The 16,692-nt window shown below is 35.3% G+C and overlaps 2 pseudogenes; both read right to left on the reverse strand.

Annotated features, from left to right (window-relative positions):
* Window positions 1–514: 514 nt before the first annotated feature.
* Window positions 515–10,367, reverse strand: LOC135629258 (calmodulin-binding protein 60 D-like; annotated as a pseudogene).
* Window positions 10,368–10,791: 424 nt separating this feature from the next.
* Window positions 10,792–15,114, reverse strand: LOC135629259 (26S proteasome regulatory subunit 4 homolog; annotated as a pseudogene).
* Window positions 15,115–16,692: the final 1,578 nt, after the last annotated feature.

Raw genomic sequence — 16,692 nt, forward strand, 5'->3', positions numbered from 1 at the left:
AAAGAAAAACTATAGAACATGGCGGTCAGCTTGCAAAGATTAAGTTACTTTTGCCTAATCTGATGTTCTTTCGATGATTGTGACAACTATAGAGAAAGCAAATCAGGAAAAGGTGAACGACGAAAGAATCAGCATATACGAACACAAGTTCTAAAAGATTTACCTTCTCATCATTGGTGAAATGGTAACTCTCATCAATAGACTGTCAACAAAACCCATATCAGCCAATAAGAATTTAGAGGCATCTGGACATTCTAAAGTATGAATTTTTGAAAGAGAGAATGCTTACTGAAATATTCTTCAGGAGCTCAAAAGTGACATCTTGTGCTCGATATGCTTTTGGATGCCACTTTCCTTCAGACCAAGCAACATGTATTACGGACCAATTGGCAATTCCAATAGGATCCACCATCTGCAGGATGTCGAAATGTCCTGTCTGGTTATTGATACTATAAAATTCCAAGATAAGCTATTACTCAGGAAAGCCAAAATGCAAAATGATCTAATGTACTTACATTCAATAGAGTTGGAAGATAGTGTTCATCAGCATAGCAGTTGCGACTATCAAAACCTGGCTGAGGTCAAGAAGATAGTGTTCATCAGCATAGCAGTTGCGATAGTGTTCATCAGCATAGCAGTTCCAAGAACCTACATTGTGAAGTAAATTAGATCCACAAACAGTGGAGGAAATAAGAGACTCATTACAGCAAACAAGAAAACCAAAAACTTACCTTGCGGAGTTTCTGGGGATCCCTAACAACAAGTCTGAGAAAGTCTTCAACTGTAAAGAGTCCATATTTATTCAATCTCTTGTGCAATGAACCATCCTTACCAATCTTTTCCAATCTCCAGACTTCATCTTTCAATTCAGGTGGATAGTGTTTCTTGTCCACTATAAACATCAGAAAGAAAACTTAGGTAAATGGAGAAAAAGAAACCAAAGATAGTGCAAAGCTGACCTACATTCTCCTCTGTGGTCCTTTCAGTGAAAGCTTCTGTTTTCGCTTCACGGACTCGAATACCATCACAAAAACCTGAAGCAATCTTCAGTCCAAGCCTAAATTTCCTACTCCGTATCCAACTAGAATTGTCTGGAAATGTGAGCTCTCCAAGGGTTCCTATACCTTCTTTCCATGAGACGTATAAGTCTCCAATCAAAAGAGGCCTTTTTCCTTCGCGTTCTTTCACTACATGACTGTCAAACTCTTCTTCTGTCCAATCATCATTGTCTTCATTGCTAAAATCACCCTCAAGGACTACAACTTCTAGTTTTGCAGATGACTCAGGTCCTGATGTAACAACATGGCCAGTGTTTGCATCAATCAACACAACATGAATTTCAGTTCTCTGTTCCCCTTCTACTTTTCCTCCAGTAAAATGGGATAAGGATAGTCTTGTCCGGAAATGAAGCTGGAGATTTCTTCCATCAGGACCTTCAATTTGCTTCGGTGAAGACCTGCATTTCTTGAATTCAGAAGGATCCTAAAAGAGTATTACATAAGTAGAAATTATTCATGTAAAGAATTTTCATAGTTGGTTAAACCATAATTTCCCACCAACTGTGAACACTGAGGGAAACTTGATAAATTGGAGAACAAGAAGATTGAAGCAAAACAACAAGCCTTCTTGAATAATGCTAGTCTTTATTCATAAAGCACCTAATCCAGGAATCGAAACAAGCATAAATAGTCAAAGATGCATATTAGGCATAGGATAACTCATATGTCCAAGTGGCAGGGCTGAGTTGCAGTACCAATTCTGAAATTTGATGATTCCAAGAATACCCTTAAAACTATTAAATCTGGAAATTTACCAAATCTACCCCTCAGAGAAATGATGCTGCAACAATGACCTTCTCATAGGCTAGAAGATGAATTGGTGAACTTCTTATAGGCTAGATGATGAATCAGTTCTTTACTATCGGAAGATAAAAATGAAGCTAATATTTCTTCAAACAATAAGCAACAAACTGAAGGAAATAATCTTTCTTAGATGTGCACATCAATTACTGGGAAACATCACAACTAACAAGCAAAGACTAACAAGATGGACTGAAATTGAATGGCTTGAATATGATAAAGCAAGTCTTAAAGTTAGGTTTGTGCAGAGTTCTATTAATTCTTGTTTGAGTTAATTAGATTAATTGGCCTATTCTCAATTTACAAGGCAATATTATCACAACTTTAGAACATCTTCACAAAGCTAGATATCATTAGACATGAGCTTATTTAGTTGTATTCCACTTATGAAATTTTTGTAATTGATTGGGTACTTTCTGATTATGATCTTTATTCGATTTGGTCAACTACCTTTATGACCTACTTTTATCCCTAAGGACTCCTATCTTTTATAGGAACAGTATGTGGTTAGACTTAAAACAGAAAGATGTGCAGCAAAGATCATTCTTACAGAATGCATTTTCATCAAACAAATTTGGTAACCCAGTCATAACTTACTCTTTGTTCTCCTCATGTTTCACTTCTTTCGTCATACTCCATTATTTCTGCTGTAACAGAAAAGTTTGTTCCTGTTTTCTTATAACTTATTACCTTGCAGACTTTTGCTTCATATTGCTGTTTGTGATGTAATGCACTCTTCATTTACTATAGTCTCCCCAAAGCAATCTGATACTGACAGTGGCACACAAAACAAAATCTAAAAGTCCAAGATTAAAAAGACAGCTTACTTGGTCACAAAGGGATGAAGAAACAGTGCCGCTTGTATAATCATAAAGATTGTATGAAAATCATAATCATAGTGTGTTTGCATGACTTTTTGCAGCTTTTTTTGCTAAACCAAGCAAATGTTAATAATTTTGTTTTCCTTTTAATATAAGATACATAAAATTCTCGGTAGGAAAATAACATCATGCCTATATATGTCTATAGTATCTTCTGAAAAATAGACTACAATCTGTTAAGCAGAATGACCATAAATTAAAATTCTAGCATCAGACTCTAGGACAACAATTTAAAAATCATAATATACAGCTGTTATCTGTCTCAACCATCCTTCATTTCATTAAATTTAAACACTTGTTGTGCAGCCTGTAACAAGTTCACAAGAAACTTGACATGCTTTCAGATATTTTACCGGAAAGATTGTATCAGAAAGCATGGCAACATAACTATTTGGTTATAACATCTTAGTCACTTATAATTCCATGCAGAGGAAAAAAAATCCAAAATAAGTTCATTCTCAAAGAATCCATCTGATTCATGATGTATGATGTCATAATATGTCTTACCTTCCACCAATTTTTGGAGGACTTAGCTTTGCTAAGGCTCGTTCAACTTCTTCACTGACCTAATGAAGCACCATACAGCATCAGATTGTCAAGAAGAAACATCAGATATTACTAATAAATAGGGTCCATTCAGAATATAGAACTTCGAGACCAAAAAATTGAAAGTTCATAGAAGGTGAGTTATCAATGTCATAGAAAAAGATCGAGAATAATTTTTAGGGGCCATGTTTCAACATCCAACAGAATGAGAAAACAACACAATTACGGAATAAAGAAATGAAGTTTTACAAATCACAACAAATATCCAAAGCAATCAGACAAAAAGAAAGAGATACTTTACACTAACTTAAGAATAAAAGGATTCAAACAATCTTAAGCATTAATTATCTGACCAAACTATAGATAGATTTACAAATTAGCCGAATGCAATTTTTAGAGACTGAAAACCACTCATAGAGAAGACTTAGCATCCCAATGAATAGGAAAGGACTTAGGTTGTCAGTCACCAACAAGAGGCAATCGCTTTTGCAGATCTCTTTCTCTCTATAGAATCTCAAGATGAGAGAAATATCTGCTACATGAGCAATTTAACTATAGTATATTACACATGTAATTTAGAGGTGTCACTCAAATTCTTCCAAACAAACATCATTTACATAGAAAGTCAACACGACATGACTTAACTATAAATACTAATCAAGATTAAAAAAATAGAGCTTATCTTCTTTTATTATTTGATTGAATAAGTTCCTTGTGTACACAAACAAACTAGTTAAAAAATGTATTATCTCAAATAATGGTGTCAAAGATGTATTTATACAATAATCAGATGTCGCACTGGAAAATCAAAGTGAGAAATGATAACATGGGCATGTTGTGGATTCTTCAAGTGCAAATTCTTTAATGAAATTAAGTAACTTAAATTGGCAGATCATAGAATGCTGGAAAATGATTTTAAGAAAACTCTGGTGTGGAATAAGTTTTAAGCTCTCTTACAACTCTTCGAAGAATGGGCTCCAATGATGAGCAAATTTTCTGCAGACTGTCCATTTTCAAAGCTTCAACAATCACACTGCAAAGAGTACAAAATACTGAATGGTGACACAAAACAACTAGATAAATTAAGAACTTCTTTCCAAAGATGTTGCTAGATTGGCAAAAATACAAGTGCCAAGCAAGGATTTGAAGAAAGAAGATACTTTTGCTTCAAATAAATCCTAGAGTAGAATACGATCTCGCATGAAATATATAGTTATTACTTATTAGCACTTTAAAAGATTACCAATGAAAGAAAATATTGCGACCATCTTTCCCCTCTCCTGATTCTCAACATCCTTCACGCTTTTAATTTCTTAACTCTTAAGCATTTGTTTGTATTGAAACCCAAGAATAATTGTTCACATTAACATCATTGTTAAGTAACCCAAGGATTGTTGTCTCGTATGACCACCGGTATCGGTCCCTAGCCAGACCGATATGTACGAGTTGGTATGTGTATCGACATGTTGTACACTAGTATGTACCGAAGACTCAAAGAGGAAAAAGGAGATGAGAAAGGCACAGATGGCAGTGGAGAAAGAGGAGGAAGTTGAAGTAGGTAGGAAGAAGAGGAGGTGATGGAGGAAGAGGAGGAAGATAAAAGGATAAGAGAAGGAGAAAGGAGGAAGAGAAAGGAAGAAGATGAGATGGTGGAGGAAGAGGAAGGGAAACAAGAAAGACGTGGAGAAAGTGGTAAAGGAAGCAGTGATTTAAAAAGACGCTTGGGCGCTCGCCTAGGCGCTCGGGCGAGGCGAGGCAAGGCCCGAGCGCCTCGCTTCACTTCCAGGCGGCGCGCTTCAAAGAGGTGCTGCTTGGGTGCTCGCTTGAGCCTAGGCGCTGGACGCTTTGGGCGAGCGCCTGGGTTAAACCAGGCGACCGAACCAGGATTTTAGGTCTGGTTCGGTCTTGGTGCTTTAGTTGGTTCAATCGAACCAACTAAAACTGATATCAGTTGTCGCTGCCCAACCCTAACCCTGCTCGTTGCCGCTCCCGCTCCCGCTCCCGCTGCTCGCCGCTGTCGCTGCTCGCTACCGCTACTGCTGTCGCCGCTCCTACTGCTCGCCGCTCCTACTCCCACTCCTGCTCCCGCTGCTCACCGCTGCTCGCTGCCGCTGTCGCCGCTGCCGCTTCCTCTTTTCTCAGTCAGCACCCCCTTACACTCCTCTTCCTTCTTCTCCTTCTATATACTGTTAACAGTATACTGTATACTGTTAATAATAGAGTAATAATAGTATTTGTATTTATTAGATTAATAATATATTATTTTGATTTTAATACTATTAATTTTTATTTATTTGAAATTATTGTTAGGTTTCAAGATAAATGGCAAGTATACAGAGCAACTCAATAAAGTCTCCAATAGCATCAAAAAAAGATCCTGCATTGAGTTATAATTATCTGAAGGATCCGAAAGATCCTAATGCAGTGACTTGCATATTCTGCGATAAGACTACTAGAGGTGGTATTTTTCGTGCAAAACAACACCTAGTAGGAAATTTCAAGAATGCAGTAGCTTGCAAAAAGTGTCCACCTGAGGTAAAAGAAGAGTTGCTGAGTTATATGAATGAAAAGAAGACACAAAAGAATGAATCTTATGGGAATTTACCAGAAGACAATGTTGAACATCTCAGGGACGAAGAAGAAGATTATTTTATGAGTATTAACTCAAGTGGAAAAAAAGTATACGACAAAAGAGAAAAAGAAGTTATGAGTACTAAAAATGGTAAAAAAGGACCGATGGATCTATATATGTTTCAAGGATCCCAGAAACAACAAGGCCAAGCAGGAGGCTCAAAATTTAGACAAACAAATATAAGTGATGTTTGTGATAAAAAATAAGAGGAAGAACAATTCAGCACATTGCTCGCTTCTTCTATCAGGCTGGTCTTCCCCTTATTACAACTCGTTTAGACAGTTTTAAGGATATGATTGAAGCTATTGGAAGATATAGTGTAGGATTAAAACCTCCAAGTTAATATTATGAGATGCGAGTTCTATTGTTGCAAAAAGAGTTGAATTATACAAATGACTTACTAAAGGGTCGTAAAGAATCATGGGCAACACATTGTTGCTCTATTATGTCAGATATTTGGATTGACAGGAGGCGCAGGAGTATAATTAATTTTATGGTTAATTGTTCTTCAGGGACTATGTTTGTAAAGTCAATAGATGCTTCATCTTTTGTAAAATCTTGAGATAAGATATATGATTTACTTGACAACTTCGTGAAAGAAATTAGAGAACAAAATATCGTTCAAATCATAATCGACAATGGAAGCAACTATGTATTAGCTGGTAATATTAATCTTTTAAAATTTTTAATTATTTTATCTTCAATTAAATGTGTTAAACTCTTAAGTCTTATCATTTTTGTTATCATTTGTCTCAAGTAAATTGCTTGAAACAAAAAGACAACACTTATATTGGACTTCATGTGCAACACATTGTATTAATTTAATGTTGGAGGATATTGGAAAGATCTTAGACATCAAGAAAACCCTAGAAAGGGCAATTTTTGTTGTTGGATTTTTTTATAATCATATTGGGGCTTTGAATATGATGAGAGAATTTATAGGGAATAAAGAATTAGTGAGATATGGTGTCACCCGATTTGCTACTTCATTCTTGACATTACAGAGTGTGCATCGTCAAAAACATAATCCGAGAAACATGTTTACCTCTGAGAAATGGGTGACAAGCAAATGGGCAAAAAGAGCAAAAGGCAAGAGGACTACTGATATCATCTTAATGCCATCCTTTTGGAATCATGTAGTTTATACATTAAAGGTAATGAGCCCTTTTGTTCGAGTCATTCGGTTGGTGGATAATGAAAATAAGCCTGTAATGGGATATATTTATGAGGCTATGGATAGAACAAAGGAGACGATTAAAAGGTTTTTTAATGAAAATGAAGAAAAATATGAGAAATTTTTTACAATAATTGATGAAAGATGGAATTGTCAATTTCATCGTCCCTTACATGCAGCAGGATATTATTTGAACCCTGAATTCTTTTATAAAATTAAATCTGTTGGGTTTGATGCATAAGTTTTGGATCGGTTATATCAGTGCGTTGCAAGATTAGTTCCCAGCCTTGAGGTTCAAGATAAGATTATTCATGAATTATCTTTATATAAAAATACCGAAGGTCTTTTTGGAATTCCAATGGTCGTTCGATCCAGGACAACTACGTCTCCAAGTATTAATAATTTGATATAATTAATTTCATATATATTATGTTACTATGTTATTGCTAATAATAACATAAATTTTGTAGCTGAATGGTGGAGTCTATTTGGAAACTTCACTCCGAACTTATAGCAATTTGCTATCAAAGTACTTAGTTTGACATTTAGTGCTTCGGGTTGTGAGCGAAACTAGAGTGTCTTTGAGCATGTAAGGATCACTAAATATTTTTATTTTAATTAATTAATTTATTTAGATAGATATATTAATATATTTTTAAATTATATGACATGACAGATTCACTCGAAGAGAAGAAATCGGTTGGAACATCAACGATTGCATGATCTTTTTTACATAAAGTATAATTAAGCTTTGAAGGCTCATCATGATTTGTAAAATAGAATCGATTCAATCTCATCGTAAGATATTGATGATTCAAATGAGTGGTTGGTAGGAAAAATGGGTGCTAACTTACAAGATGCCGAAGACGAGCTTGTATTTGAAGATGATAGATTGACATAAGGAGATGTGGCAAGAGCTTCAGGTGCTGGAGAATTACAAACATATATAAGACAGATGACAAAGAGAAAAATGAGTGCAAAAGCATTAAGCTCGGCTCCTGCTATTATTGAAGACATAGAGAATTAAACATATTTTGATGAAGAGGAAGAAGTCGAAGGACAAGAGGAAAAAGACAAATTTAATGAAGATGATTTGTGTGAAAATGACGATAATATTGATTATGATAAATGACTTTGATGTAAAATTTTATTATTTTGAATGTTAAAACTTTTTGTTAATGTGACATTGTGATTTTGTATCTTAGATTTTCTTAATTTAATAGCATATTTTTATTTAAAATTTTAAATAATTATATTTATTAATTATATTATATATTTTTATATTTTAGCCCTCGCTTCGCTCGGGCGAGCGCCTAGCGCCTCAGGCGTTTTTGGACCTTGGCGCCTAGCGCTTTTTAAATCACTGGAAGGAAGATGAAAGCAAAGAGGAGGAAGCATACCCAGAATTAGTGGCATATGGTGCGCACTATGAGCAGCATATGCGCGACGACAACTGATAGCAGGCAGCTAGTGGGCAAAGAGGGCTCGCATTCTAAACCATTTAATAAATAGTTTTTTTTTTTAATAAGTTAGATCAAAACACCCAAAACAAGGGGGGTCCACGTATCTATTCAGAGACTGCTAAACATCGCCCATCTCATACCGGTCTAAACAAAACAACATCCCATAAATTAACCCACAAGAAATCTTACAGTCCATTCTACTAGTTTTTGACATTCTACATCTTTCTTTGATATCAATGTAACTAAAGTCATGCATATCATGAGTACAAACCAAAACTCTTTCTACTGATGGGGTATACACCCAGTCTCATGGAAATGAGAGCTAATTAGATACAATTTCAGAAATGGTAATTTATCATAAGATCTTACTACTGCTATATGAATATGTAGATTCCAAATATCCAAGAACAGAACCACGTAGCATGCTTGCATTGTTAAACTCCTAACTTTACAGGAATATCAGTTTTAGATTTACCTCATGATGTTTTCATGTAACCAAAAATCCTTTCCCCGTAACAAAATAAAGTTCCACAGGATATTAATGTTAAATGTGCTACTTGTCCTATGCAGAAATTTGGTCAAAATGGTTTAGCGCTATCAAGACAAACATTTCGACACAATTAAATCAATATTTGAACTACATTATACCAACAAAAACACTATAATCCAACTATTTAGGGTCAATTATGTGAATTATTTCCCATCATTGACGTCTGAGTATAATCATCAAACAATAAGGTAAAAGCTTAATTGGTTCAGAAACATTCAATCATATCTTCGTCATGTGGCAAATCCCAAATATTAAATGTGCAAATATAATAAATTCAAATAATTATAATACAATCCACATAATTGAGGTGAGAGGAAAGAAACATGCAAAAAAAGCAAAAAAGATAAAGATAAAAATGATCTTTAAGCTCCGACTTAGGGGCATCAAAGTCACCTGGAAATAGTCTTTGCTTGAAGTGTGAGCAATTGTACCTAAAGGCAAAATGAATCTAGTGAATTAAGAGAGACGAAAACTATTGGCATCCCTATAGTTACGAAAGTGAAACATCTAAGTCAATTTACCCATACACCATTAATTTTACCGATATAAACATAAAAATAAAGAGCAAAAATGTACTCTTAATGTTCCAGTTGGTCATGGCAAACAACGTCAGTGGTGGCAAACGGCAACGCCGCGGGTGACTATTGTGGATGAGGAGAACGACGATGAAAGATAAGGGTCGCTATGCATCTACATCGACGTCGACGCAGTTGCCGAGCGGGGAAAGGGTCACCGATGCAGATGTAAGGTGACGCTACTCGGCATATGCATCGATGGCCCTTTTGCTCGGCAACTACGTCGCGCCGACGTAGATGCAAAGTGGCATCACTCAGCATCTGCATCGACGACCCTTGCAGATGCAAAGTGATGTCGCTAGGCAACTACATCAATGTCGACGTAAATGTAAAGCAACGTCACTCGGCAACTGCATCGACGTCGACACAAATACATAGCGACGTCACTCGGCAACTACGTCGGTCACTCTGCATTTGCGTCGACGCCTACGCAGATGCAGAGCGACACCGCTTTGCATCTACGTCAACGCTGATGCAATTGCCAAGCGAAGAAAGAGCCACCAATGCAGATGCTGAGCAGCCCTTTAGCCACTCGACAATGCCAACGACGCCGACGCCGACGCCGATGCCGATGCCGATGCCGATGCAGAGGCACTCTTACCTCTCACCGCTACTCTCCTCATCCACAATAGCCACTCGCAACCCCAAACAATGCCACCATCCGCCACCACCGACGTCATCCACCATCGTCAACTAGAATGCTAAAATTACCTTTTTGTCTTTTGTTTTTGTATTTCCGTCGATAAAACAAACAACATTATGGTAAATAGACCTAAATGTTTATTTTCGTAATTATAGGGATGCCAATGAAACTTTTTAAAGCATAAGGACCGAGATGCTAAAGGTAGTTAAATACAAGGGGTATTCTGTAATTAGTTCTTTGATTTCTTAAAGCATATAAACACAACACATTTATATAAAAGGTATATGATTACAACTTGGGCATTAAGATGCACAATATTTCTCAAAAGAGTATTTATGTTGAACCATTTTTGTTATCCAATTTGTGATTATCAAGGTCCACAAACAAACATCTAAAAATAATATATTGAGAATCACGATAATCAAAAGCGACAAATGAGACAAACCTTCATGTTATGAGGCAAGCGAATTAATAGTTCACATATAGTCCCTTAGGCACCCCTTCCTTCTTCTTAAACGTCACCTTCTCCTTGGCCTTCTTGAAGTCTGCATGAGTTAGCTGAGCGTAAGATGATGTAGCTACAAATTACTTTGATATGTAACTGAGGGCACTTTGGGAATGCAAGATAAAGCAAATGGGTATTAGTTTAAACTCTCAATCCAATGCAGGTCAAATTCAACTAGCCAATCCAACCACTAAAGACGTGTAGTCCAACTCAAACTAGTCAAGTGAGAGTGTCTCTTCAAAGAAGACTAGTTAATGTTCCATTTGTTGGGTATGTCCCTACCATATCAGATTTGTCAAACTTAATATGCACCAAGCCAAGGAAAATATTCAAGTATTTGATGATCTTGTTTGAAAAACCTTTGATTAAAACAAACGTTTGAAAACCATCATAATCCATATCAACAATATTAGTTTTGAATTATTCGTATTTTTTCTTATCAACTATATGATCCAACATGTGCCCAAGAGCAAGAATTTTACTTATAAGCCAAACCATATTCTTGTACGTTGAACTGATCTTATTTAGTTTATATTTTACTTTTTAAGTTGAATTTTTCTTTATTTCATTATGTAGGGCCTTGAATGATTCTCTCCCAAATTGTCTCACTTCTCAAGGCTATGAAAGAGAATGGGGAAAAGAAAAACAAAGAACAGAGAATCAGAAATTAAGACGAGATCATGACATTTCCAAGAGCCAAGGCATCACCACATCACTTCTCTATACCAGAGATAAGCTGTAATAAGAAATGGGAACAAAATAGATAAGAAGTATCTTTCCTTTCCATTTTTTTTTTTCGGAGGAAGAAGAGGATCTCTATTCTAGCAGCATGACAAACTGTTTCAGCGGTCAACCACTGTTAAGACACATTGGTGGAGGTTTAGAGCCTATGATAAACCTTAATTAGCCTGAGTAAGGACCTATATGGATCATATGGTTTAATACCAAATGGTGTTGTTTTTGTATTATCTTTTACTGATAATGTGTGAAAAAGGTTGGAATATTGCCCGATAAACTGGTGAGATACCAATGCAACAAGGTGTCAAGACCAGAAGTCGACCGAGCTTCTAAACCTGGTTGTAGACCTTTAGACTTGAAAACATGAAGCATAGACTTGAGTGTTCAAAGATCACCAAAAATGTCACTTGAACAAATTTCCAATATGCTTTTGTAAGTAAATCTCCCTCAACATGTAAATAACTTTATTACATCCAGCCCAAAGAATGATCGTTTCCGGTTCTTTATTCTACTTCTTATAACAAGTTTTATCCAAAGCAATGATACACTAATAAAGATTGATGCAAAATTTAGCTTCCTAAAATGGTCATGATCCTCTTGCCCCAAGAAAGAGAAGTAATAAGAACTTGAATCATCAAGGAACCCCCATTCGGGTAAATTAGTGGCTTTATAAAATACATACCAGAAACTATAACTGGGGTCAGAAGAAGTCATCTGGACAATACAGCTTTATAATATGAATCTGAAAAGCAATCTAATGGAGAACGTAGACTAAATACAGCTTACATGAACCATCACATTTAAATTATAAAGAAATGAGTTACCTTTATAGAATAGGAGAGGTAATATGAAAAGTTCTCCTGTCTTTTAGTGGTTAACTTTTTAAGTGATCAATTTCTGAACATTTAATGGAACATAGGAAAAATTCATAAAATCCCTAGGGTATGGACAACTGGCATTCAAAAGTCAATATCCATTTAAAAAAGCATGTATACATCCCAAACAAAAGGTATATAAGACCACAATAACAATTGCTGATAATATTAGTGTAATAACAAAAGCTTTATCTAACAATGACCTTCTATATAAAAGAATACAATTTTACATGTAAATATGTGACACACCTTCATCCTACGCTCTCTTAAAGCAAGCAAGCCAGATTCAGTACAGATTGTCTTGATATCAGCTCTAGAGAACTCGTCCTTTGTCATGACAAATTCTTCCAGGTTGACATTATTGGCCAGCGTCATTCTAGAGGCATGTATCTAAAGAAATTAACATGAAAATAAGAATTTAGCAAGAACCTGCAAAGTGTACAAAAACATGCACCGGTGTTCTATAAGTATCCTATATTTGTTCATGAAACATAACAAACCTGAAAAATACGATGTTTAATGTCTGGCAGCGGGAATTCAATCTTCCTATCAATACGACCAGGCCGAAGCAAGGCTGGATCAAGGCTTTCAATTCTGTTGGTTGCAAGACCTTAACATCCCCCCGTGAGTCCAAACCATCTAACTGGTTCAGCAATTCCAACATGGTTCTCTGTATTTCACGCTCACCACCAGAATGAGCATCATATCTAAAATTGGTCAGATAGAATAGTCTGATAATTTTATTTCTCATCGACAGACCTTTTGGTGCCAACTGCTTCTATCTCATCAATAAAGACTATCGAAGGAGAAGGTTCATCTGCCACTCTAAACAGTTCTCTAACAAGTTTTGGGCCATCACCCAAATATTTCTGAATCAACTCACTTCCAAAAACATGCAAGAAAGTTGCTTAAGTTGAGTTAGCCACAGCCTGAAATTAAGCATTCATAAATAGTACAAAAATTAGGACTTTGCAATAACCAATGCAGATACCACAACATTCAGATCACCATGCAACACAAATTGGATGGCAAAAACCTTTTAGGTCGCAAACCCACAAGAGAAAGATAATTCCAATTCTTAAGTGAAACTCAGTTAAGCTTTTTTTTTTTAATTGGCCACCACCATCTAGATTGTAAATTTGTAATAATAGAAGGTCAATTTTTTTTAAAAAAAGACATCCATTGGTAAAGAAGAAGTGCACAGGCAATAAAAACATCCTTTCTCATTTCTCTTCTCTATTTACTCATAATAAATGCTGGTAGATATACTAATGTGTGGGGCAAAGTTGTAAAGTCCATGTTATGGAAATTCACATGCTACACTCTCACCTTGGCAAGTAAAGTTTTCCCAGTTCCAGGCTCCCCATATGGTATAACTCCCTTGGGAAGCCTAATTCCAATATCTTCATACAGCTCAGAATGAGTAAGAGGAATTTCAACAGCTTCTTTAATTTATTGAATTTGTGCATCTAAGCCACCAATATCAGCATAAGATTCCAAAGGAGCTTTTTCAACTTTCATGACAGAAACCATAGGATCAAGTTCATCCTGAAGAAGCCCAACAACAGACAAGATCTGCAAAATACATTTTAATCTAATCACCCATTTATCCACTCAATAACAACATATCCTGATATAATATTTCAGAATTTAACAATTATGTGAACAAAAGCCACCAAGTAAGAAGCATATCATTATGTATCATGTCATGTGAAGATGCATAAAAGGTAAGGATTAGAAACATCTAAAGCACAGGCTAAAATAAAAAGGACAAAGACCAATAATTATTTTACACTTCAGTTGAATAAGATACAGGTACATAATAATTCTGCAAAATCTTCTGGATTGGAAAAATCCAGAGTTAGATGTAGCTTGACCGGTTTCTTCACCCACACCTATAAACAAGTCAAGTTGTATATTGATTCAACCAATAAAAATATTCCAGCCCATTCAGTGTAGGTTACACTGCAGAGGAGACAAAATAAGTGTCAACCAACTGTAAGAAAGCTTTTCAAGAAAACTATATTTCAATCTCTGCAGCTGTCTCTTCAATAAGGATTGGACCGAACACTTGTTTTTACTCCTAGGAGAAGTCCAAAACAAGAGGTAGACAAGCTAAATAAGACATTTCTCCTTTATTTTCAAGAAATGTTTTGAGTCACTTCGAAAATATTCAAATAAGAGAAGAAGGAAAAAACAACAGAAAACAAAAGGAAGAGGTGGAGGTGGAGATGGAGGCAAGACATACAGGAGTGGGCAACCCAAATTTCTTCTCACATTTAGAATTTCTACGATTGTTGAAAGCAAGTACACAACCCATCTATTAAGAAGCTAATGAGGCCACCATTTGAATAATATCCAATTATTCAAACATATAGATAAAAAATGAACCCAAACTGTCACTTTATCAAAGACTTTGACTAACTCACAGAATTAAATAACCACTGAAAATAAATGAAACAATCTTAAAGGATTAGAATTCAAATCAAACAGAGTAGATAATATAATTTGTAAAAACAAAATCAATGCTCTAGCTACCCAACATAGGTTTCCTAGATTGAGTGACTCAACACACAAACATTTAGATACATTCAAAAGAAACAAAGTTCCTAAGAAGAAAAGAACATGATGATTCTTAAGCAGGCATATGCAACAGAACTTGGATCTCCTACAGTCCAGCCCATGAATCTAATATATTACCATGTATCCTAGCAAAATAGGGCTCAATTTACCTTCTAGACTTCAATTCTTTTGTTATATTCTTAACTTTTGGACATTTAAGATACCCCCGGCCATAGAAATTGTGTTGGCAAACGTATGATGCCCACAAAGGCTTCATAATGCAAGAAATTCTCTCCCATAAAAATTGACCACAAATCACTCGAACCCCAGATCTTCAGCTAACCAAGTTCGTCGAGCCTAAATACCAGTGATCTATGCAAATGCACATAATATTGCAAGTTATTTTCTATAGAAAACTAGCAAATTAGGTATATCAAGAAAACCACATCAAATTTGCACCCTAAACACTAAAAATCTTCACCAATCCGAGATCATGCGACCAAACCATAATCATTAAACCAGCAAAACTGATCTTATTGGGCATAAGAATGGCAAAGTCCAGTTCTAGTTGATCCTTGTCGACAAAAGACGGGATCCTAACGTAGTACTCGAACTTTTTGTTCTTTTTGTCGCTATCGTGCTTCCTATCGCCGAGGCACCACTAGTTTTCCATGCCTCCGGGGGTTCCCTAGCCCATGGATCCTAGGGTTTCGAGGAGTACCACCATGAGAGCTCGAGATCGAGAGTAAGGCTTGGGGATTTGGCTTTGGAAAAGAGGCGGAAAAAGAGAAGCCGATCTCAGTTTTCATTTGCCTTCAAAGTGACACAAAATTACAAATACACCCCTCTAAATATAGTTATTATCCTTCTAATTTTAAGGTACCCTCCAATCACCATCTATTTAATTCTTAAGATTCTAACTTACATCAACATTCTATATTATATGACAATAATGCTTAAAAAATTAAATTTTATTTTAAATATATTTAAGTTACATTTAACTCTTAAAATTATAATTTACATCAATCTTATCTGATTGGAATACTTTAAAAATTAGTTTTATTTTAAATATATTTAAGTAATATTATATATGGGATTAGGCATGACTGCAATAGAAGAATAAACTAAAAAAATTATATAAAATATTCAAAAAACAACCAAGTCAATGTGAATGATATAAAAATAGACCAGACATAAAAAGAATTCATCAATCCTAATAGTTGAGGCATTACGACTTATTAGAAATACCGTGGAAGAGATAACACATGATTCCAATTATTAGGGATGCCTTATGAAAAATTTGTATTAAAATAATAAAACACATATGTTATATTAAAATTTAATTATTTTCATTCAAATATAATATAGCCAATTATTTAGAGCAAGACTTAAATTCTTAACTTTAATAATCAGGATGTTTTTTTTTCTCTATTTAATGATTCACCACATTACTCCATTACGGTAAATAAAACTCATTTGACACTTACTATGTGGAATAATATGATTGCAATCAAAGCTAGATTTTAGAAGGGATTCCATCCAAAATATATAAAATTAATAAATAAATACACAGTTAATCTTACAAGAAACAAGCAAGCAAGTATTCAGAGCATAAATACAATTAGTGTTTCTCATCATGATGAGATGGGCAAAATAGCATTAAATTTTCATACTCCTTTCTGCTTCTGT

This window comes from Musa acuminata, chromosome BXJ3-1 (assembly GCF_036884655.1).
Source record: "Musa acuminata AAA Group cultivar baxijiao chromosome BXJ3-1, Cavendish_Baxijiao_AAA, whole genome shotgun sequence".
Taxonomy (NCBI): domain Eukaryota; kingdom Viridiplantae; phylum Streptophyta; class Magnoliopsida; order Zingiberales; family Musaceae; genus Musa; species Musa acuminata.